The sequence below is a fragment of the Molossus molossus genome, unplaced genomic scaffold (genome assembly GCF_014108415.1).
Source record: "Molossus molossus isolate mMolMol1 unplaced genomic scaffold, mMolMol1.p scaffold_m16_p_21, whole genome shotgun sequence".
In the NCBI taxonomy this organism is placed as follows: Eukaryota; Metazoa; Chordata; class Mammalia; order Chiroptera; family Molossidae; genus Molossus; species Molossus molossus.
The window spans coordinates 44,297,085-44,321,879 of NW_023425357.1; the positions used below are offsets into that span (position 1 = coordinate 44,297,085).

At 44.3% G+C, this 24,795-nt stretch overlaps 1 long non-coding RNA gene across 1 annotated transcript; it reads left to right on the forward strand.

Moving 5' to 3' along the window:
* The first annotated feature begins 2,340 nt into the window (after window positions 1-2,340).
* On the forward strand, window positions 2,341-23,102 carry LOC118639161. The gene is made up of 5 exons (XR_004961153.1): window positions 2,341-2,395; window positions 5,889-6,017; window positions 6,802-6,848; window positions 10,330-10,393; window positions 22,790-23,102. It is a non-coding gene; the product is annotated as an uncharacterized LOC118639161 (long non-coding RNA).
* Window positions 23,103-24,795: the final 1,693 nt, after the last annotated feature.

A 24,795-nucleotide genomic window follows, 5' to 3' on the forward strand; every position in this document is an offset into this window, starting at 1 on the left:
ACATTGGGCTGGGGCAAATGCCTCTGTTCGGGCCTCTTGCAGGTTCTAGATAACTTGTGTGTATGATCAGTAGACTAAAATGGTGTTCTAAAAAAAAAAAAGTTTTCCCATCTTTTGCAGTCATGTGTCACCTAAAGACAGGGATTTGTTCTGAGAAATGTGTCATTTGGTGATTTTGTTGTGAGAACTTTGGCTCTATGGTGCAGCCTCAGGCTCCTAGGCTACAAGCCTGCACAGCATGTTACTGGACTGAATTCTATGGCAATTGTAACACAATGGCAAGTATTTGTGTATCTAAACATATCTACACGTGGGAAGGTACAGTAAAAATTTGGTATGAAAGATAAAATGTGTGTGCGTGTGCGCAGGTATGTTGGGGGTGGGGAAGGGCTGTGGAGGGATGTATAGATCAGAGTAGACATCAGGGAGGGAGGGAAGGAGAGAAGAGAGTGAAGGAAGAGAAGGGGGGAGAGAGAGAGCAGTTTGCTTAGATGGTTTTGATTTTTGTATTATAGATGCAGAGGAGCTCAGGAGAGGGTCAGCTACTTGTGTAAAAACCACGTGGCTGGTAGATGTCAGAACCAGGGCAAGAACCCAGGCTCATCCGACTTCAAAATCTATGTTTTCCTATAGTATAAACGTACAAGTGATGAGCCTTTAATCCCTTATAGCCTGTTGGCACTTTACTCCTGCCCATGATCTTTTTCAAATAAACTTTTGTTGGATCAATTTACTATTCACAGCTATTATTCTTAGAATTATTTTGTTCATTTCACCCAGATTGTTTTTACTGATCCTTGACACATGAGGTGCTACAAATCTGTGTGTTTGTTTAAACTCATGTTTGTTTTAAGTCAGAATATCATCGCCAAGGTAATCTGGAAATGCCTCCTCTGTGGCTACAGGTTTTACATAATGTGAGGGTTGCCCTCTATGGCAAGGACCTTGGAGGAAAGGAGAATGCCATGGAGAGGGAGCAGGTTTATTCGGAAGAGGGGTGAAGGAAGGCCGTCCTCCAGTAACAGGCTCTTCTTACACAGTGCGTTTTCATCGGCCATCCCCGTGACTCAGAACCCTACGCCGTGTCTACTTTAGGAAAGCCCCAGTGCCTCCTGCCGGGCCTCAGCGAAATACGGTGAAATCGCCATGAAATCCACAGCTCGCCGTCTCCGTGCTCAGTGGAGGTTCACGTGGCTGCTAGAGCGCAAGCCCCTCCACTCAGAGTCTGCGGAGGGCGTGCCTCTGCCCGCAGCCTCTGCGTCCCACACGACGGACAGCCAGGGCTTTTCCCAAGTGTAACAATATTCAGAGTCCGCGGAGGGCGTGCCTCCGCCTGCACCCTCTGCGTCCCACACGACGGACAGCCAGGGCTTTTCCCAAGTGTAACAATATTCAGAGTCCGCGGAGGGCGTGCCTCCGCCTGCACCCTCTGAGTCCCACACGACGGACAGCCAGGGCTTTTCCCAAGTGTAACAATATTCATTATCAAGTCACTTTAAAACACGTGTGATGTATGTGTGCATTTATTTCACAGGAATGGGATAAAGATTAAATACTTAATGAATCCATTTTTCATATCAAGGGTATATTTGCCCTGCGCCTAAATATATCTCTCCCTTCTGTTTCTCATGAGAAATATAGCTATCTTTATTATGTAATCAGTAATATATCATTCCTTCTAAGCAGGATCTAATTTTAGCAGCATGATGAATGGCCCAGGAATGTATTCCACTGCCCTCTGCAGAGAGGAATATACATCAGACCTGCTCAGGTGTGTGTCATTTCTTTATACTGGGAGCTTTCAACTCCCCAAGTGGCAGCCGGGATTTTTCTGGCTGAAAGCCCCCGGTTGTGTCTCGGTTTTGGCTTGCGCAGACAGCACTCGGAAATGGCCATGTGTGAACAATAACCAGGTTTGCGAGCTCCAGCCAGTGAGCTGTGTGGCTCTCCTGTGCCTGGGTTTATTGACCCAGCTAGAAAATGACCAACTGGGATTTTTCTTCAGTTCTTTTATGTGCGGGATCTGCCTTTGTAGGACTACACTCAAGTTCCCCACCACCGTCTCCCATGTTTTCCATCGTGTCTTTCAGCAGTAACGTTTCTTGAAAATACAGGAATCATTCCAGTTTGACTAGCAACATGAGGAACTGGTGACTGTTTTCCTTGCGCTTCCAAGAAGAAAACTCCACTTTCTTTTATGCTACCTTTGAGTTTTATAGTTGCTTCTGCACATCTAAAGCACCTTACTTCTCAAGAACATTGTAATTTTAGAGCTATTTTGAATTCATCTTTAAGTGGTCTGTCAGAGAATCAAAACAGTACCTTATCTACATTTCAGATGTGGAAATAGAGGCTCAGAGAGAGTAAATGACCTTCAAGTTCTGGACATGACCTGGTAAGGAATGAAACCGAAAACTACTGCCTTTGCTTAATTTTAAGTGGCATCTATATAAGATGGAAGATACAATTAAAAAGTGTTTGTTTTTGCAACAATTATATATGTGAAGTTCTGAAATTCTTTGCACAACTACTTTATTTGTTGATTTTAAGATGTACTTTTTTCTTGTATTTGTACCTCTGAAATTGTGATGCATCTTGTAATCAATGGGGTATCATAATCTAATTGACAGTGTTTTTTTTCTTAATAGTTACAGCAGATTGATTTTTCAAATGTCCCAAATCTTCGCTCCCTCTCTGTCCCCATGCCTTTTGCAGTGTATTTTGCAAGTCCTCCCATACAATAGGCAAATCTATTTCTCCATGCTTTGAAAATGTCCTTATCCTCACTTATTCCTGCAGAAGACACTGTGGGTGCCCCACCCATTCCCTTTTGCCCTTACCACTTCAGTCAGCCTGACTTCTAAATCCACCTGCATTTCTTTGCCTAAGGGCTGTCTCTGGCTGCCAAAGCCCGTTTTGCCTGCTGTGATGGCTTAAAAATATGTTCACAAATACTTTGACAGTCCTCCCCCCTCTCCTCTTGAACATAAGCCAGACTTCATGACTTGACTTGCTTCTGTCAAATGGAAGGTGGTGGAAATGACAGTGGGGCTTTCAAGACTAGTGGGACTTTCACGTCTCATTAAAGGCACTGTGGCCTTGCTGTCTCTTAGATCACTCACTTTGGGGGCAAGCCATATGCCTCATCCTGAGGACACTGGAGTGGTCAGATGGAGAGGTCTCCATGGTAAGAAACTGAGGCCTCCAGCCAAAAGCCAGCACTGACTGGCCCGCTATGTGAGTGAGCCATCCCAGAAGCAGATCTTTCAGTTTCAGTCTTCAGATAATGAAAGCCCTGCCAATTCTTAACCATAACCTTCTGAGGACCCTAAGCCAGAGCCAAGTAGCTAAGCTATTCTAAAATTCCTAGCCCTTGCAAGCAATATGAGATAATAAATATTGTATTAAACCACGAAATTTTGGGATAATTTATTGCACATCAATATATAAATAAACTCATCCACGTGACAGGTTGGAAATGTTGGCGGATTACCTCTTGGAAGCATCCTTAACCAATGACATGCAGTAGCTTTTATAAATACCTCAGCTTCCTCACCCCTCGGGTAGGATAGCTGAACTCCTAGAGTTTCCCCAGGAGGATTAGGTTCCAGTTTCTCAGAATAGTAACTGGATTGATAACACTCTTTATTGTCCACTTTCCCTTCCCTGTCTAACTTCTTCACTTCCCTATTGGTGTTTCCTCACCTCTGATATTAATTACTCTCAAGTCCCTGTCTCAGAATCTCCTTTTGAAGGGGAATGGGGAATGAAAACAAGGTCTATTCCATGTGCTTACTTGCCGAGTCCTGTGCATTACTCATACAACATTTTCTCTCCATGGCTTCGGTTCAGAAAGCTCCAACCTGAGCTGATGAAAAACAAAACACTAGTCCCTTTACACTTATGGAAATATTGGTGAAAAATAGACCCTCCTCCCCAATTTTTGACAACAGTTTCAAAATCAAAACCAAAAAAAGAAAATTCCCAAGTGCCAGAAACAAAGAGAACACTCAGCTACAGTGATAACAGGGAGGTGAAGTGAAAATGCACAAGTGAGTCAGGAGGAAAGTGGCTGTGGCAGCTCAAGTGTTGAAGTTCTGTGAGCAAAGTGATGGAGGCCTGAGCCCACAAGTGCCTGGGACAAAACCAGGCTGCCTGCCTGAAGACCCGTCGGATCCTCTGCGTCGGACTACAGAAGCCGTCCACAGCCTGGGGAACAGCAAGAGAGCTTGTCATTTTCCTGAGCCATGATAGTAATAGGACTCAAACAAACAAACAAACAAATAAAATCTGTGCCACAAATGGTATAAGACTTGAATTCCTATTACTCATGTGCTACAGGAAATCAAAACTAAGAAATTACCGTAAAATCTTGCCCCAAATTGTTAAATGTAAAAATACTGCCACAGGGATCCTCTAGAGCATGTGATGTTTTTGTGGACTCCCCTTTCTCTCTTATCTCCATAAAGAAGAGTTGACAAAAAGGAAAGAAAAAGAAAAACAGAGAGAGCCAATAGATAAAACAAATGGGAGAATTTTCATCTTAAGAACTGTAAATAATAAAACAATCTAAAAAGTACTTTAAAATAAGTGTTCTAAAACATTTCAAGACATGGAGCAAGGAGCAGTAGTCATAAAGCAAAGAATACAACTATTTGAAAACAGGAAGAGTTGGGAAAATTCTAAGAATGAAAATAGAGTAATTAAAATGAAAACTAAATACACCGGTTGGGCTATAAAGTAGATATAGCTGATGAGACAATAAATGAATTGGAAGACAGATCTGAAGAAGTCACCCAGAATATAATGCCAAAGATAAATAGAAAATATGAAATTGATCAAATGATAAAGTCCTACATATGTTTACTAAGAGTTCCAAATGGAAAAAAATAGAGGCAAAGAGATAATAGTCAAGAATTTTTATTATTTAAGACACGAGCCTTCAAATTAAAGAAATACAACAGGTCCCATGTTGCATAATTAAAAACAAACCCACTTTTAATCACAGTAGTTCAACTTTAGAGTATCAACCTTAAAAATTACCAGAGAGAAAAAACAAATTACCTACAAAAGGATGACAAACTGAGAAGCATATACTTCCCAAAAGCAAAATTAGCTGGCAAAATATAGCTACTATGTTATAAATGTTTACAAACACACAAGAATAATGCATTTAAATTTCTGAGATAAAAACTCACTCCAGGATGAAAATAAAATAAATCTCAGATATCAAGAGGCTATTTTGGCAAGTAGTACATGAAGATTCATTCACCTCATGTAAAAAAGGGAAAATAAGTATTTCATGTGAAGCACCCAGTATGGTACATAGCACATAGTGAAAGCATCCAATAAATGTAAACTGGGGTTATTATTAGTTAAGATGTATAAACCCAAAGCCATGCATGAGATAACCTAGTTCTCTTCCATCCCCATTGCCAGCCCATGATAGGATTGCATTTATCTGCCCTCCAGAAGAGGTGTAGGCATGTTATTTGTATTCACCAATAAAAGGCAAGCATAATGACCTATGTGTTTCCCTACAGAATTCATAAGACCTTCTGAGTGGTTCACCACTTCCCTGTCCCTAACCTGGGGACTACAGAAGCATGAGTTGAGATGGAGCCTCGGTCGGCCTGGTTTCTAAATGACCATGCCGAGTGGAGCTCTTGTGCATCCCAAGTGGAAACATAGACTGAACACTTTTGCTGTGTTAAGGCCCCTGAGATTTCAGAGTTGTTTGTTCCTACAACAAAACCTACCCCATCCTGACTAATAAATATCAGACATGCATTGAAAGTCAAAAAATTTTTACCTTATAGAAAAAAAAAAAAAACTACCTAAACCCATTCCTTAGAACTCACTTGCTTATGTGGTTTTCCGTTTCACAGAATGTTAGAGGCAAAATACTTCAAGAGATACCACCAGTGGTAAGCACTGACCCCAGTGAGAAGGGAAAAGTAGACCCAGGAGACTGACTGCAAAAAGAAGAGTTAGGAAAACCGTGAAAAGAACATAAGGTACTCAGAAAGCATGGTGATCTATGGCCATTTATGGTAGGTGGAATTAATGGTGTTCACTGAAAAGCCTTTGAACACATCTCTGTATCCTAGCCGTGCTCTTTCAGTATATTATAGTTTTATTACATTTTAATTGTGCTTATTAGTTTTATTTTCTTATACATTTAATTTTTTACTACACATTTTTAAAATGCTTAATCTCTCCCATGTATCATGCTGATCATTTTAAATATGTAGTAAGTCACTCAACCCTCTTAACATTCTCCGAGGTAGCAAGTTGTATCCCTCTCAGTGCATGGGAATGTAGATCTCTCGAGAGTTGTAGCCCCCCAGAGTTTCATGGCCAGTGCAGCAGCCTTGGGTCCAGTGTGAACCCAGGCATGTGATTTTTCAGTCCTTCCCCATCATGCCTCTCCTGCATTAGCAGAATGCCATGGGATGACCCCCAGGAAAGGCTAAATTATGTTTCAGAAAAGTCTGTTTAGAAAGGCTGGGAAACATGTGTGACATTTTGGAAAATTTTCTATAAAAAAAAATGATTCAATTTTAACAAGTGCTAGTGCTTCAAAGGGTCTGCAGTGTGGGTTATCGGGAGACGCACATGTGGGAAGCAGCTCTCTCTCCCATCGCTAGATAAATGAGACAGTCTTGAATTTCAATGATCGTATAAATGCAACATGAGTGATAAATTATAACTCTATTAAAGCTCTTTCATTTAGAATAAGGAATCTGTATTCTTTGACCACATTACTTTTTTTTTTTTTTTACTGCATCTTTTAAACAGAAATATTTGCTTGCCATGGATGAGTCACTTCCTTGGTTCTTTACAAGGTGAGGAGAAAGGACCCAAGGTGGGTGGGGGAGGGTGGGCCGAAAGGTAAAAAGTCCGCGCTGCCCAAATGGTTGCCAGAGAGGCCCGGCTGCCGTTCCAGCTCTAGTTGCTTCCGTATGCGAGGACGGCTGCTGACACCCGGGGTCTTCACCGTGAGCCGAAGAGCAAGGACAATGAAGGTGGGACCCCCAGAAGTTCCCTTCATCGGCAGGCATCTGGCAGAGGCCCTTTCTTCTAGGAAACCGGCGTCTCTGCTCAGGGCCAGAGCGGCAGGCGGGGTCCGCTCACCTGCTCCGCACAGCGCCTTCCCGCACCACAGTGGAGGTGTCACTGGGAGTCGGACTTTTGTCCTTGTGTTTGGATGACCGCTCCACAGGTAGATGAATATTTGTCACAGAGCCGGAGCACTGTGGTTTAACAGCGGAGATGGCAGTTTCAGTTCTCCAGAGGGACTGCTGAGAACATGGAGCCCCTTCCCTGTCCCCGAGCTGTGCGCTGGGCCCGAGGAGGGTGCAGTTCAGATACGCGGGGGAGGGGCTGCAAATGCTTACTATCAGGCTGCTCCTGACAATTCTAATGTAATCCATACACTACACATACATTCTAGTCACACAATTTATGAGGTAGAACAAGGGGAGCGAAGTGAAGCTGGGATATAATTGTGACTGATGTGAAACAGACATGTAGAATGAATGGCCTTACAACATTCTCTTTGAAGTTTGTTAAAAGCAGTAAAGTGATATTCGCCCTAAGTGAAACCTGCTGTCGCAGATATCCACTGGCTTGGGGAACGTTTTCCTGTTCCTTTATTTCTTGAATTTTAATTCTCCACTCGAAGTTTTTGAAAACGCTTCCTTCGCTGCGGTGGAAGGAGAAGGATAAACCGGCGGCCGGCGCACCTACTGCGCGCTCACCCGGTGCCAGGCCTGGGCCCGCCGGCCGGAGCCACGCGGGCGGGCGCAGCGCCCAGGGCCCGCGGAAGCGTTTTAATTTCTCCGAAAACCAGAAGAAAACAGTGAATATAATGATACTATAATATGTTAATCAATTCATATAATACAATGAAAATTGACTATAATAATAATGAATATAACAAGGAATCCAATCTACATTATATTCATCCTTTAACGTATTTTATGGAAAAGGGTCCCACAAAGACAGAGTGCCGAGGACCCACAGATTTCCTAGTGTGGCCCTGGCTGGCGGACGTGATCCCACGGAATTCTCCCGATCACGGAGCAGGGCTGGCGGGCAGCGCAGTGGCGCTTCCGAGACTTCGGGCAGGTCCTGAAGGCCGCAGCCAGGAGGTGGGCGGGGCTCAGGGCTGTTCCTAACCCTCCCGCTGAGGAAGATCTTGGGGTCACAGGGCCTTTCCCAAACTCAGTCATTTGGTCTTAAATGACACCATGTGTGGGACCCGGGGGTGGGGGGGAGTGCTTGCTAATGTGTACGCAGGTTTTTTTGGGGGTGATGACAATATTTTGGAATTAGATAGTGGTGATGATTGCAAAACTTTGTGAATATGGTAATTCTTCACTTAACAGCATCGATAGGTTGGTTGAAATAGCAAAACAAACAACTCATAACAAAACCAATTTTACTAGGCTAATTGACAAGAACAAGAGTCAAATTCCTAGGGCATATTTCTGGTCACAAAAACATCTCCAAACTTCTAAAGAAAGACCCAAAATTGCTTTTAATAGTAAACACTGAAATAAATGTGAGCTATCTATACATTTTTGAAAGATTAATAAAAACAAGTAAGTGCTTTCTTTTCTCACCTGCTTGCTCCAGTTCAGGGTCGCAGGTGGCTGCAGCCTCTCCAGGCAGCTCAGGGCACCGGGCAGGACCCACGCTGGACAGGGCGTCCTTCCGTCCCAGGGCCACTCACCCACACACTCAGACCCGGACAACGTAGACACAACAATTCACCTCTCATTCGTGTCTCTGGGATGTGGGAGGACACCAGAGTCCCCGGAGAAAGCCCAGAGACGTGAGGAGAACATGCCAGCTCCGCACAGAAGGGGAATCGATTTTTTTCTCATCAGTGTTATAACAAAATGACATTGAATGATATGACATTATTTGAGGACCTGCTGTAAAATAAATACCATTGAACTGTATACTTTAAAAGAGCAAATTTATCATGTGAATTATATCTCAATAAAAAACTAATCTGTAATGACAAACTGAGCAATGGTTGCCTCAGAGTCAGGGTGCGGATGGGATGGATGGAAGAAATAAGAAGGGATTTTCTGGCACGATGGAAATGTTTCATATTTTGTTATGGATGTGACTTATATGGCTGTATGGATTTTTCAAAACTCATCAAAGTAACAAGTAAGATCTGTGCACTTCACAAGTAAGTTTTGCCTCAACGACAATAATAAAAAACAAATAAAAGGCAAAAAAAAAACTTAGCAAAATTGAAATTGAATACTTAATTTAGAGATGACAATTTTATCTTATATATCATCTCAAACCACTAGTCAGTACCGTGCTCCCTACTTGACCCACTAGAACCATCACTGCAGTTGGCAACAAGACAGCATGCCCTCTTATGGGGCTGTGTTTTTGTTAATCTTCACCCGAGGACATTTCCCCATTGATTTCTGGATGGAGTAGAAGGGAGAAAGGGAGAGGGTGGTGGGGGAGTGGGGAGAGAAACATCGATGTGAGAGAGGAACATCGATTGGCTGCCTCCTGCACGACCGCCACCAGGGCCGGGGATTGAACCTGCAATCCAGCCATGTGCCCTCAACTGGAATCAAACATGCAGTGCTGCTTTCGCAAGGTTCTGCAAGTGCTCGCCAGTGTAGTTAGTGAAAATAAGAAATGAGGCTCCTGTATGAGAGCAGAGGTGGCAACAGTATTGTTATTTACAGTTACTGAAACTGTCCACGTGGACAACTGGAGAAACACTGAGAAAGTGTTAGATCCAAGAGGGTTTGCTACCCTCATTGTAAAACCGATTGCTTTCCCATATAATAGCAAACAAATAAACACTGTTTAGAAAAATAATGGTTAAAACAATTCCATAAATAAATGAATAAAAACACAAATGCCCAGGACCAATGTAAAGACAGTTTTAAACTCTCCCAGGGGTCACAGAAAGAACTGAATAATTGCACGAGTACACTCAATATTATAAAGGTATTTTTTCTTATTGAACTTGAAAAAAAATCCTAAAATGAACATGGAAGTATAAATGTGCAGGAATTGTCAGAGAAAGAAGAAGAATGAGGGTAACTTTCTTCTCCCAAGTGTAAACATTCATTCATTAAAGTTGGTGCAGAACTGACCAAAGAAGGAGGCCTTGATGGAGCGAAACAAAAACCCATGCATCGGTAGGGGTGGGGACGAAGTAAAGGTAACACTGAAGCAAGTGGTAAGAGACCGGATTGTTCACCAAAGAATGTTGGGGATTGCCCGAGCCTTTCAACCTGTGGTTGCCTGCAGCCCAGTCCCTCTGTCCTGCAGGTTACAGCCCCAGAAAAGAGCCGCTTCTCTGATGCACCAGGACTTCAGCTCAGCTGGGCCGCAGGTCTGTCACTGAATACTCCCTGTGTCCGGAGGGTTTCTTTCTCTTTTGTTCCTGTTTCCCTTTTGTTCATAGGTCCTAGTGGGATCTGTCCCCTGATGTTTCTGGCCAGGCAGGGATCATGTGTAACTCTGGTGTGACTCGGGGAAAAGGGTAGGTCCAAGCCATAAGAAATACCTGGAATGCACTTATTATCACACAGAGTGAGAAGGAGGAACACTAAGGGGAAAACCAGCGGATTTCACTAACATGTCGAGTTCTCACAGATCGCTAAGAACCAGTATTCTCAAAAGAATGTGAAAAGCCATGAAGATTCATTCTTAATGATAATTTACTTTCCTGGGTCCTATTCTTTTATATTTCTGCTGACTGCTGAATGCTTCCCAAGGTTGTAGCTGGCTAATTTGACAAATTAAGCTGTAATAATTTATCACAAGACACTAATATAAAGAGCTTACTCTTAAGTAACATGTGGAATACAGAGACCTTCTGATGACAAGGTTTTAATTCAAAGTAGTGTCTCTGGTTGTGAGCATTTGAGGCGTGATGACTGAGATTCGGTCCCTCAGGCAGCATGAAAGCTCCAATCTTCATTTTACTGGAGCTCAATAAGTCTTTCTTCTTTCCTCTTTGAAAAGAAAGGGAGGGCCGTGTTCTTATGATTTTTCTTAAATAACCTATAATTTTGCAGTGATTTTATGTGCATATTTCTTAAATGTATTTAGGGACCTGAATTTTACTGATTTTGTTTTAAATTTGATTTGTCTCAGTGATAGAAAAAAATAGATGATTACTTTTATATAGTTTACATACATTTTTATGATTATGAATTTTTACTATTAGATTTTATGTTACTGCTCTTAAAAAAATATAAGCTGCATGTGTTAGACCTGAATAAGAGGATTCATAGAAGATAAAAGTTTAATTTTTGAGAAAACAGAACATTCCTTTCAACTCAGAATCCTAAAACCCATGAAGTACAATTATTTTGCTTTTATAAATATTGTGCATTATTTTTATGAGAGGTTGGGGGAAAGGATCAAGTGTCGGGGGGTGGCGGGGAAGGAGAGTGAGAGAGGGGTTGAGAGAGAGAACACCCATAGCAGGGAGTTAACTCAGAGAGCACCCACTGAGCATATAAAAGCTGTACCATTTATAAACTATGTGCTCAGAGGAGTTATTCATCTTTGTGCCTCGGGTCCATCTTTATGAATGGGGGTTACAGTAGTACCTACCTCACAGGGTGGTTTTAAGGGTGCAGGGAAGTGCTTTGAACTGTGCCTGGCCCAAAGGAAGTGTACAGTCATTCAGCTATGACAATTATTTTGTGTCATTTCTAGCCATAGCCCAGCCTGCCAACTGCTGTGAGGCTGAGACTCTTCAGCGGGCTTTGTGAGGTTAAGTACCTCCTGCGTGTCAGAATGCAGTGAAATAGAGTTGGATAAGCTTATTTCCTTGAACTCGAATTTTTTTGAAATAGGTGTTTCATCTATGGTTAAAGAATGGTCACCACCATTAATCAGAAACATGAAGAGTTCTCAGAGTTCCTTGTAACTTCTCTGTAGCTTTTATTCTGTGGTGATTTATCCACTGATATTTCTGTTTCCTCTACTAATCTGTGAATCCAAGGAGGGCTATGATTTATTTACTACTAATTCCCTTGGATCTACTATGGCCCATCACAGTGGAGCTCACTGAATATTTGTTGAATGAATAAATGAATGAATCAGCAAATGAAGAAACAACCGAACAGGCATATTACTCTCCAACTGTCTTATTCAAACACTACTCTTCTGTCTGGTTTGAGCAGTGTGCAAGTCAGAACTAGAAGCCCCACAGGCTAACTACCTGGATGGCAATGAGACATGTTTCATCTACCTGAAACGTATTAAAAGCTCATCCTTCAAAAATTCTTCCAAACTTCTTAAGAAGAGGAAATTCCATCATCATAGATGCTTCAGCCAATGAATTTCGAATTTTCTCCTTTGATAAAACATGAAATATTATACCAACATAGATAAAAATCTTTTGGCTACTTTTGTTGGTCATTCATGCATACATACTATTAGAGATGAAACAGAATTGAAAGGCGGTGACCAAAAGGGAATGTGATTTAACTTAGGGGAATTAAAAGGATGAGACAGAAGCAATAAATATAGTTAGATTTGCTGAATATTTCTGTAGGCCTGGGGAAAAAAATCATCTGACATGTATTTGATACTTGAATAGAATATCAGAAAATATTTTGAAGATTTGACTTGTTTTGACACAGTAGGTGAGGACTTATTTTTCTTTTTGAAGAAAATATCCAGGTTCAGTTCTGTTTGAAAGACCCTTAGTTCTATTTTTCTTTAATCAACTTCGCTTATTTCAGGTAGAATACGGTGCACAGTTGAGTTCAGTTTGGCTCGTTCCATTTCACACTGGTGTTGTGGTTGCCTCTCACACTTTGGTTCAGTTCATACCGCCAACTTTGAGCTGGGACTCGGGGTTCTTTTCTGGATCAATAAATGGAGATCCCAAATGAGATCAAATGAAGCGGACTCCTTAAATTAAAAAATGTCAGCTGAAGAAAGAGGTCTTTCTATGGGTTCCCGCAGTGGTCCAGGGCCCATGATTCAACTCAGAGCTAAAAGAAAGCAGGCAACCCGTTACACTTTCAGGAGTGGCTAATTGAAACCCTTTGCCCTGTAAGTTCAGAATTAATCAAGAAAAAGCTGCAAGAATCAGATCGATGAAGATCAAAACATCATCTTAATGCAGGTATCACTCAATTAGAAAATGTGGCTGGAGTCTCTGGCCTGGTGGTTTGGCTTTCATATCTTGCTCCTCAAACCCTCCTTCAAGAGAAGGTATTAGACAGCAAGCCCCCCTTAACACAAACAACTTTAAATAAGTGTTTATTGAATGGATGGGCTATATAGAGAATTTATATTTTGTTCCAGTTACTTTTTTATTGATTATGTACATTGTTAAGTTTCCATCCTCCACTCTCCCCTTTGGCAACCATCAGCTTGTTCTCTACATCTAAGAGTCTGATTCTGTTTCTATTTTGTTTATATATTTGTTTTGTGGGGTTTTTTTTTTTGTTTTGTTTTCATCCTCACCCGAGGACGTTTTTTTTGTTTTTTGTTCAGATAGAGTGGGAGGGAAGGAAGAGAGTGAGAGAGAAACATTGACGTGAAAGGGACACATCGAGTGGTTGCCACCTGAACAACCAACCAGGGCCAGGGACAAACTGCAACTGAGGTACACGCCCTTAGCGGGAACTGAACCCAGGTCTCTCTGGACCGCAGGCCGACGCTCTAACCGCTGAGCCAAACCAGCCAGGGCTGTTTTTTTAGATTTCACACGTAAGTAAAATCATATAGTATTTGTCTTTCTATGTCTGACTTATTTCACTTAGTGTAATAATACCTTCTAGGTTGATCCATGTTGTTGCAAATGGCAAGATTTCATTTTTTTTTAATTGCTGAATAATATTCCATTGTATATATGTACCACACCTTTATTTTCATTCATCTATTGGTGGGCATCTAGGTTGCTCCCATATCTTGGCTACTACTAATGGTGCTGCAATGAACATAGGGGCATATATATTTTTTGAATTAGTGTTTTTGTTTTCTTTGGATAAATACCCTGAACTGGGATTGTTGGATTGTATTGCAGCTCTATTTATAACGTTTTGAGGAATATTCATACTGTTTTCCATAGTGCCTGCACTAATTTGCATTCCCACCAATAGTGTACTTAGAGTCCCATTTTCTCCACATCCTTGCCAGTCCTGGATATTTGTTGATTATTACTCTCACAGGTGTGAGGTGGTCTCTTATTGTGGTTTTGATTTGCATTTTCTTGATGATCAGTGATACTGAGCATCTCTTCATATATCTGCTAGCCATTTGTATGTCCTCTAGGAGAAATGTCTAATCAGGGCCTCTGCCCATTTTTTAGTTTTTGTAGTAGTTGTTGTTGTTAAGTTGTATGTGATCTTATGTATTTTGGATACTAACTCTTTATCACATGTATCATTTGTGAATATCTTCTTCCACTCAGTAGGTTGCCTTTTCATTTTGTTGATGGTTTTCCCTAAATATGCAAAAACATTTTAGTTTGATGTAGTTTCATTTGTTTATTTTTTTCTTTTGTTTTCCTTGCTCAAGGAGATATATCCAAAAAGATATTGAAGAGCGACGTCAAAGAGTTTACTGCCTATGTTTTCTTCTAGGAGTTTTATGGTTTTAGGTCTAACACTGAAGTCTTTAATCCATTTTGAGTTTATTTTTGTATATAGTGTAAGAAAGTGGTTCAGTTTTATTTTTTGTATGTATCTGTCCAGTTTGGTCAACACCAATCATTGAAGAGACTATCTTTACTCTATTGTATATCTTTGCCTCCTTTATTATAGGTTAATTGACCATATAAGTGGAAATTTATTTCTGGACTCTATTCAAGTTAATTGATCTGTATATCTGCCAGTACCATACGGTACCATACTGTGGCTTTGTAGTATAGTTCAATATCAGGGACTGTGATACCTCCCACTTTGTTTTTTCTAAGAATTATTTTAGCTATTCAGGGTCTTTTGTGGTTTCATATACATTTTAGGATTAGTTGTTTTAATTCTGAGAATAATGCCTTTGGTATTTTAGAGGTATTGCATTGAATCTGTAAATTACTTTAGATAGTAAGGTAATTTTTACAATATTAATCCTTCTAATCCACGACCAAGGTATATCCTTCCATTTTTTTGTATCTTTTTGTTGTTGTTGTTGTTAATCCTCATTTGAGGATATTTTTTCATTTATTTTTATTTTATTTTATTTTTAGATAGAGTGGGAGAGACAGAGGGAGGGAGAAAAAGAAACATCGGTGTGAAAGAGACACATCGATTTGTTGCCTCCTGCACAATCCCCAGTTTCGAGGATTGAACCTGAAACTGAGGTACGTGCCCTTGACCGGGAATCAAACCCGCAACTCTTTCTTTGGTCCACGAGCTGACACTCTAACTGCTAAGCCCAACTGGCCAGGGCCATGGTTTTGTATCTTGTTCAGTTGTTTTCTTCAATGTTTTATAGTTTGCAGAATGCAGGTCTTTCACCTCTTTGATTAAATTTGTTACTAGGTATTTTATAGTTGTTGGTGCAACTGTAAATGGGATTGCTCTTTGTATTTTTTTTTTGTAGGTTTTTGGTTTGTGGTTACAATGAGGTTTATGCATATTATTTTGAAATCTATAGCAGTTTATTTTAAACTGATAGACATTTAAGTTTGAATATATTTTCTAAGGACTACATTTTTACACCCCCTCCATGCTTTATGTTGTTATCATATTTTAGATTTTTTGTGTTGTGTATCTCCTAACTACTTAGTGTAGTTTGAGTTGAGTTTGATGGGTTTTTTTAACCTTCGTGGTAACTTTTTAAATGTCCGGTTTACTGTACCTGTTGAATATTTGGCTTTATCTGTGAGTTTTTTTTCCCTTTCTCATATTTTCTTATTTCTGGTTATGGCCTTTTTTTTTTCTACTTAAAGAAGACACTTTAACATTTCTCATAAAACTGTTTTAATGATGATGAACTCTGTTAGTTTTTTGTTTGTGTGGGAAACTCTCTCTCTCCTTCAATTCTGAATGATAACCTTGCTGGGTAAGTTATTCTAGGTTGTCGGTTCCTCTTGTTCAGCACTTTAAAGATGTCTTGTCACCCCCGGCCTGTCAGCTTGCTGCTGAGAAATCAGCTGACAGCCTTGTAGGATTTCCTTTGCATGTAACTTGTTTTTCTCTTGCTTCGTTCAAGATTATCTCTTTATCTTTAACTTTTGCCATTTTAACCACAATACTGTATGACTGGGTGTGGATCTCTTGGAGTTCATCCTGTTTGAAAATCTCTGTGCTTCCCAGACCTGGATGTCTCTTTTTTTCCCCCAGGTTAGCAAGGTTTTCAGCCATTATTTCTTTAAAGTTTCTATTCTTTTCTCTCTTTCTGGGATCCCTGTGATGTGAGTGTGTGTGTGTGTGCTTGATGTGATCCCAGAGGTCCCTTAAACTATCCTCGTGGTTTTTTATCCCCCACCCCCACCCCGTTCTGATTGGATGATTTCCCCCAGCCTCTTCCGAGTCCCTGATCTGTTTTCTGCCAGCTAATCTGGTGTGATTCCTCCTGACGCGTTTATCATTCCCCGTGTTCTCCAGGTCTGCGCGGTCCTTTCCTATACTCTCTCTGTGCTGACACCCTCCCAAAGCTGCTTGTTTCCACTCCCAAGCTGGGCGAGCGTCTCTGTGACTCTTCTCTGAGTTCTTTATCGGGCAGACTGCCTATTTGCATTTCCTTAGAGTTTTCCTGGGGATTTTTCTTTCTCCTTCACTTGTGAGAGAGTCTTCTCTCTTTTCATTTTGTTTGGATTTCTATATTTGCTTATATAAATTAGACAAAATAGCTATCTCTTCCCGTCTTGGAGAAGCAGCCCACACCCAGACATAGAAGCAGGCTCTGTGTGGACTGCGTGCCCGTGGTTTGGCAGGACCGTGGGGGCCGAGCGGGGGCCTCGGGCGTCGGGCACTGGCCTCCCAGCCGGAGCAGCTGTGGGTGGGGGGCAGGTGTGTGTGGCAATGACCTGTTGACCCTGCTTGCTCCCTTTGTTCAGGCCTAAGCAGGCTTAGGCGATGTATCTGGGGTCACACTGCAGAGAGCTTGCAGGCCCCTGGAGCCCCTGGCAGAGCCCCCGGCTCCGTGAGATGGAAGGCGGGGAGTGCCCGGCCCCCCCGTCTTCCCCATGCAGTCTCTCTCTGGTTTGTCGTGCCGGAGGTGGTCCTGTGTAGAAGCCACCTCTGCGCAGGCTCTGTCACTTTGGGAAGCCGCTTGGAGCAGACAGGTATTCCTGGCACCTGGGGTGAGAAGGCACTTCTGGCGAGGGTGGAGGGGCGCCGGGGGCACTACGCTGCTGCCCGGAGGGGCTCTCTGCAGGGCAACCAAGAGGGCGAGGGATGCCTGGTCTTCCCGCATGCTCCCTTTGCTCAGGCGCGAGCTGGGAACCAGCTGCCGTGACCCTGGAGGCAGGCCAAAGCCCGGTAGAACTCGCACCCGCCCTGTGGAGGTAGAGGACCTGACCCACCTCGTCCGCCGCGGCGTTCCCGCTGCTCCCCAAGGCCCCTGCAGCTCCCCAGGCTTCTCATTCTGACTTTCTCTTGTTTATTGTCAGAAGCTGTTCATTCAGCTCTCGCTTGTCCCGCAGGAGGAATTTGCCACCTGTACACGGATATATTTGATTTTGCTCATGGGAGGGGGAGCCGTCAGCGTCTTCCTATGCCACCGCTGCGTTGGACCTCTGCAGCCGGCCCCTTTGGAAAGCAGACACTGCAGATGGGACCACTGTCTCCCATCGGGAAAACCTCATTAGCTTGGACCTGGGAAGTGGCTTCACAGCCTGCCTCCAGAGAGGAGAGGCAGGCCCAGCGCAGCTGGCTTCTCCTGTGGTTGCAGGTAGACCTGGGCCAGAGCCCGAAGGGCCCAGCCACACCCAGGCCCTCCCTGGGCTCTACCAACCAGCAGGCCGCTCTTCTTCCTTGGGGTCAGCCAGTGAAGGGGAGAGGGACCAGCAGTGCTGTGGAGGGGAAGGTGTCTTCCAGAAACACGAGGGTAGGGGGAGAGCTGTCCACAGTCAACGTGTTTTATCCTTGACCTTTCTGTTTCAGGGTCCAAAGCACTTCTTTGTGCATTCTGTTCAGGACGTATTTGAGTCCCCACGTGAAATCCCTTTCATCCTTGCAAAGGGGCCGCTCTTGTCCCTTTGCAGTTGCTTCTGAGTCAGGAGAGCTGGCCATCCCCCTTTCTGTCATACCTCCCCCACAGGTCCCTGCCACTTCCTTCGTCCCTCCAAGCTGAGAGTCTATGTCCCCTTCTTTCCAGAATGGCCTTTTAAATGTCATACACACCCCGGTGGCTGTCACCCATTCAGAGACACGTTTCTTTCTCTCCCAAACCCCTGCCCCCTACCCAGCACGTGCAGCTCAGAAGCTCTCGTCTCGACCAAAGGCTTGGGCCACTTGTACTATTTCTCGATCTTACTATAGTCACAGCCCGTATTCGGAGCCCTGCTGGGAAATTTTATTCCCTGTACATACTTAATTGTTGCTGTACACACTGAATATAAGAATTGAAATGTGGACGCTGTTGTTGATTTCGCTGTTGTGTTCTGTTGACCATGATGCTGGTGAGTTCTTGGCCAGGTGATTCGTTAATTCACTTGTTCATGTCCTCATTCGCTTGCTGTCCTTTAGGGAGTGTGCTGGGCCCTGTGTGGAAGCCTGAGGTTGCGAATAGGAATCGGTCTCCACTCCCGTCTTCGTGAAAGTCTGGGGGAGGAATGGCCACTTAGAAGCTTTGCAGTTTGGCCAGGTGAGCCCGGTTACAGGGGCGTGCAGAACTGTGAGCGCCGCCCTCAGGTGAGGGCCACTTAACATAGGCCTTGAGAGAAGGGGGAAGGGCAGCCCGCCAGGTGGAAGGTGGGCAGGGTTGCCAGGGCCTGGCCTCTGGTGGGAGGAAGGGCAGGAGGTGCTGCTGGCATTGTGAGAGGCAGCAGGGCCCGGCGGGACGTTTTGTCAGACAGGAAGGTGTGTGGACTTGATTCTGTGAGCAACAGGAAGCCAGAGCAGGTTCGAAGCAGAGGTATCACGCCATCCGTCTTTTTGTTTTTTGTTTTATTTAAGTCAGGGAGACAATTCTGCATCGAAGGGATGGGATTCATTCTTAGAGAGGTTCATCCTTACAGGGCAATAGGCACTTGGCTGCCAAGACGCCCAGCTCTCTGCTTAGTGTTTGGAGGGTCTCCAGTGATATCGATGTAATTGAGCTTTTAGCAAAAAAAAAAAAAAAAAAAAATGAAATGGTAATAGCCAATATGTCTAAAATGAAAAGAACGTGATTTGCCTTATAATAATGCACCCCCCCAAATAAATCTTTAATTCGACCTATGAATCTTTAATGCCAAGCATGCAGCATAATACTGTGAAATTGATACTTGAGAGGCGGGCATTGCAAATCAGCCCTCTGGTGGGTTTGGGGCAGACAAATTGAGCAGCATGAACTATTGACACCTCCTGGTGGCAGCAGATGTGTGCTGGTTACCTGGTCAGAGCAAGAGGGAAATGAATCGAAGGCATTAAAAATAAATAACACTGGCAGCCCAGAAGGAAGGCACAGGAGGATGAATGGTCCCCGCTACGGGCCAACTCGGGGGAAACCCTGTCGGAGGGAGGGGGCAGAGGGAGGCACTGGGTAGCCAGGGCCAGCCGTCCCCCCTTCCTGGTGAGAGGACCCCAGCAGGGGCGCTTCTGACAAATTTTAAACCAAAACGTCGAGCGTAGAGGAAGGTGTTTCAGAATGTCTGCTGGCGATTTTTAAAAGAAATGGTTTTCACTTTTCAGTTCTAAACATGCAGCCTAATAAATTATTTTTCATAATAATCCTTTTCAGCTCTATGAGCACGTTTTAACCTGAGACCCTTGCACGTGTGGGGCTGGATTTAATATGACAAGTGGCACCTCTAGGGGAGGACTGCCGAGAGTTGCTGTATTTCTCACCTGGGCTTGTTCTGGTTACAATATTTACTAAGTCACGACGACAGTCACTGTGAGATGTTGCAGAGCTAAACGCGGAAGCCCATCAATGCCGCGGGAGCGGACGCCCTTCCTGCTTCGGTGGGGAACCCGAGCTCGAACAGGGCAGTGGCGCTGGGTGTTCGAGCTGTGGGTCCGGAGGTGGAGACGGCCCACCAGTGAGATGGAGGATCCAGGGTCCAGGTTCAACCAGTCACTTGCTAGGTGACCTCGCCTTCTCGAGCTCTCGGTCTCCCTCCGGGGAAAGTGAGCAGGTGGACTCCAGAAGACCTCTGGGGCCACGGGGGACAGGGCTGTTTAAATACTTGATTCTTAAGCACCTCTTGGCCCCTTCCTCCATTAAAACGATTAGAATTATGTTCTCTGACTGCTCCGGTGGCATAGAAATGTAATCAAGTCAGGATTCCGTTTCTTTTGGTACAGTTGCAGCGCACACCTTGCTTATTATACAGAGAATACTCACGTGCCGGGCGCCCCCAGCCCTGTGCCCACTGCACGTGGGGAGGCCTGCCCTGCGGGGGCGGTGAGCAGCCAGGAGACGCAAAATGCCATGGGGTTAAGAGTGTGGCCGGTTTGGCTCAGCGGTTAGAGCGTCGGCCTGCGGTCCGGAGAGACCCGGGTTCGGTTCCCGCTAAGGGCACCTACCTCGGTTGCAGTTTGTCCCCAGCCCGCCCTGGCTGGGTCGCAGTGGCAGCCACTCGATGTGTCCCTTTCAAGTCGATGTTTCTCTCTCTCTCTTCCTCTCTCTCCCTCCCACTCTATCTGAACAAAAAGTGGAAAAATGTCCTCGGGTGAGGATAAAAAAAACAGTGTGAGCTCAGCTTGAGAGGGACCTCGAGTCCCACTTGCTGGCTGCTCGGCTCTAGGCAGTGACTTCCCCTTTCTGAGCTTCAGGTTTCTCCAGGGTCAAGTGAGGGTAATAAATCACTGCGAGTCCGTGGGGCTTCTGTGAGGGTAAAGGAGACAGGACCACCACAGTCAGGCCCCACGAAGCTCAGCACCTGACCGTGGTAAGCGCTAGATAGTGGTGTCTGTTTGTCTTTCTGCCTTCCACCGTCTTCCTTAGGGACTGCCCAGTGCGGGGCCTGTGGTTGCCCAGCTCAGAGCGGGGCCAGGTGAGCAGGGCTCCCTCCTCCTACGGGCGGGGTCTAATTCCCCACAGCGGGCTTTGGGCTCCTCTGGCAAAGAGCACGAGGGGCTGTCAGGCTGGGTAGTCAGCTGGTGGCCATCCCTGCCCTGGGCACCGCTAGCGAACCTTGTCCGCGCCCGGTGGGGAGGGCCGTGACAGCAGTGTCACTGTGGAGAGCACCGTCTTGTTCGACGCTGTGAAAAGCTGAATAATTATTTAACACATTTGGTTTCGTTTTCAAGCTTTTTTTTTTTACTATGTACAGATTATTATAATTTAAACAACAGTTCGAGATTTGAATACCCGAACCTGTCATCTCCCATTATTACTAGAGAGTAAAAATGTTCCATGAAATGTGTGTTGTGTTGGGTCTTTTGCTCTCCTGAAGTTTCCAGAACCCATCTATTTAAGATTCTGTGGCTGTGGAAAGCACGTCCTTGATGGTGGAGGGTCATTTGTGCTTTACCAACAGCCAGTCGCACAGGTCAGTGGCACCTCCTTGCTCACCCGCTATTCTTTGGGCATTAGTTTTAATGTTTAAATAGCCAGTGCGTTTCCCGAAGACTGCATAAAGCACTGGGTAGGCAGATGCCCACTGGTGGGGAAGGACGGGTGCTCAGCGAAGCCTTTCGCATAGAGAATACTGAATATCTCCACCATGATTTAGCATCAGAATCAGTTATGGTTGTCTGGCTGATGGACAATTTTTTCCCCGACCTGCTCTCTTTGCAAGTGACCTATACTGTCTAGACAGTTGCATATTATTTATACATTCATTTCTGATTTTATGGGGTTTTTTTTTCCACTAAAGTTGTGCAGATTTTATGCAGCCAAATAACTGTTGGAAATGTAGTTTGTGAAAAGCCAGAGCATCGCACCAGGAGAATGCTTGCTTTCTCAGAGTTATAGCAACACTAACATTAAAAAATGTTCTATTTTTAAAGGACCATCATAGGTGCTCTGAAAAAAGAAAAAAATGAAACCAAACTTCTCAACCTCTGCCACACGCACACGCACGCACGCACGCACACGCACACACATGCACCCCTCTCCTATCTTCAGAGTAACAGTAGCGGGCCATGGAGAGAATTAAAGACAGCTAATTTCAAAGGTTCTTAATCAATTCAAGTTGATCCCATTTGTTGATTAGGGAGTCAAAATGCATTATTTGCATTCTGTTTCAAATTCAGAGTTTTCTTGTGGAGGTTGGAGGCTGGAGAAATCTTTTTCAGAGTGATCCCCCTGGGCAGAAAGGGAGTTAATTTGAAAACTCTGGTGAGTCTGACGGGTTGTGAAAGTTCCACATGAAACATTTATAATGGCTCCTCTCAGGGTGGCGGCATTTGGGGGGTGCGTATGTGCGCGCACGCACATGTGTTCTTCAGTGGTCATGATCCCACGGCGGAAGCTTTGTGGACTTATCTGGGGAGTAAACAGAATGCCTCACGTCCGTCCAGATGCTTGGTGTGTGTAGACATCACAGCCAGAGACAGGAGAATAGGGTAACATTTAGTGATTGCAGGGAGGGACACCCCTTCCCCAGGTTTGTCTGAAGCTGGGGGCCAGTGTGGTGTGGTCTCAGCCCTGAGTCTGACCAGGCCCCCTGCTCTGGGTGTCCAGTTTGGGACAGTGAATTTTTCTGGTTTCATTGTAGGGTTACTTTCAACGTGAGACTGAAGTTTGAAATCGGTTCCTTCAAGCCCGTGACCTGGTGAGCTCTGGGAAATGTGACCAGCTGGAGTAAAGGAAGTGAACCCGAACGGCCAGTTCTCTTGGGCGAACGTGCTCAGCGTCGCAGAAGCAAGGGCCTGCATCCGGACGTCCCCCCCTTGGACCTCACAGCCGCTGGCTTCACTAGGAACATCCTGGGCCGAAGTGTGCTGATGTGTGTGCCCTACGTATCAGGAAGACATCGCTTCTCTGAGGCAAGGCTGCACATTAACCTATTTGCATTTCATTGCTGTCCACCGAAGCCGGTGATGAGGGTGAGCATTTCACAGGGATTATAGGGAGGAAAACACTCTATCTGGATAAATTTGGTTCTGCATTTTGGAACCTCACCCTCAACCCCCAAACAGAACCTGCTTACACTGTTTTCTATGTTCCATTGGAGTCACAATTGACATCTTAAAATTTACCCTGGCCACCAAATGGTCAACCGTGTTCTGCTTATCACCACCACCAACGTACATTGTAAAATGTGCTTATCCTGTGGCGAAAGTGATTTGGGATGCAGAAGTCATAGCGAGGCAAGCACACAGCCCCCCACACTTTCAGGAGGGGAGCAAGTTCACTTGTCTAAATACCAGTTCTAGAGCACACCATTTCCTTCGCTGACAGTGCCAAGCGGCCCTTTCAAAGGCTGTTCCTTCCGAGCGCGGTTCCGTTCCTGCTTCGCTCCTGAAGTGTGAGATGGCCCCGCGTTCTGCCCCAGCCCAGGGCGCGGCGCACGTGCTCACTGAGCTGTACAGCTCGCAAATAACTTGGGTGCTTTTTTCACCCACGGTGAGGAAGTATATTTAAAAGAAATTGCCTTTTATAGATTTAAATTACAAAAGTACTGATATCATGCAAGAGGCAGTTTAACCCATGCAAGCATACAAATAGGTAAATCTCAGGGAAAAAGATACCAAGGCTAATATGAATGTAAATAGGATTAGCCGTCTGCATTAGAGGTGGCGGTGAAGTGCTTTCTGTTTGGTGATTCTTCACAACAGACCTACATTTCCTGTGTGTGTCTGCAGGTATTTGCAGATACATTTTATTTTGTCTTGGGCTCGAATTTCGAACAAGAACAGACAACGGCGCTGACATCTGCTTATTGGCAGGCAATGTAGGAATGGAATTTAACCTTCTTGGTGGTTAAATATTTATTGATATTAAAATTTAAGTCTTTATGAAAATATGACAAAGTTTGACCAAGAAAATATAGATTCATATTACAAAGAAATATGAAAACTGAGTAGATAGTGTTTTTATTTTTCTCTTAAGAAAAGCCTGATGCCCTGGCCGGCGTGGCTCGGTTGGTTGGAGGACTGTCCCGTGCACCGGAGGGCTGCAAGTTTGATTCCAGGTCAGGGCACGTGCCTGGGTTGTGGGTTCAATTCCCTGTAGGGGCACCTGCGGGAGGCAACTAGTTGATGTATCTCTCTCACATTGATGTTTCTCTCTCTCCCTACCTCCCTCTCTTTAGAAAAATGTATTTCCTAATCTTCAAGAAGAAGGAAAAAAGAAAGAAAAGCCTTGTTTGTCCCCAAACACTGGTTCAGATGAAAGTGAGCAATTTAGAGGTGGGATCAGCAGACGGTAGTCACGGGCCGGATCCAGCCCGCTGCCTGGTTCTGTTCATGCGCCAAGATAAGAATGGTTTTAACATTTTTAAATGGTTACTTTTTTTTAAATCCAAAGAAAAATAACATTTTATGACACATACAAATTATACAAAATCCAAGTCTCAGTGTCTATAAATAGTTTCCTTGGCATACAGACGCATTCGCTTGTGTAAATGCTGCTGCTTTCTCGCTCAGTGGCCAGTCTGAACGGCTGTGACAGTGGCCTTATGGCCCCCGAGGTCTAAAATACTGCCCATCTGCCCTTCACAGGGAAGTGTGCCTGCCCCGGGCTTAGAGCGAAGGCATCTGCACGCACCTGATCGTTGGG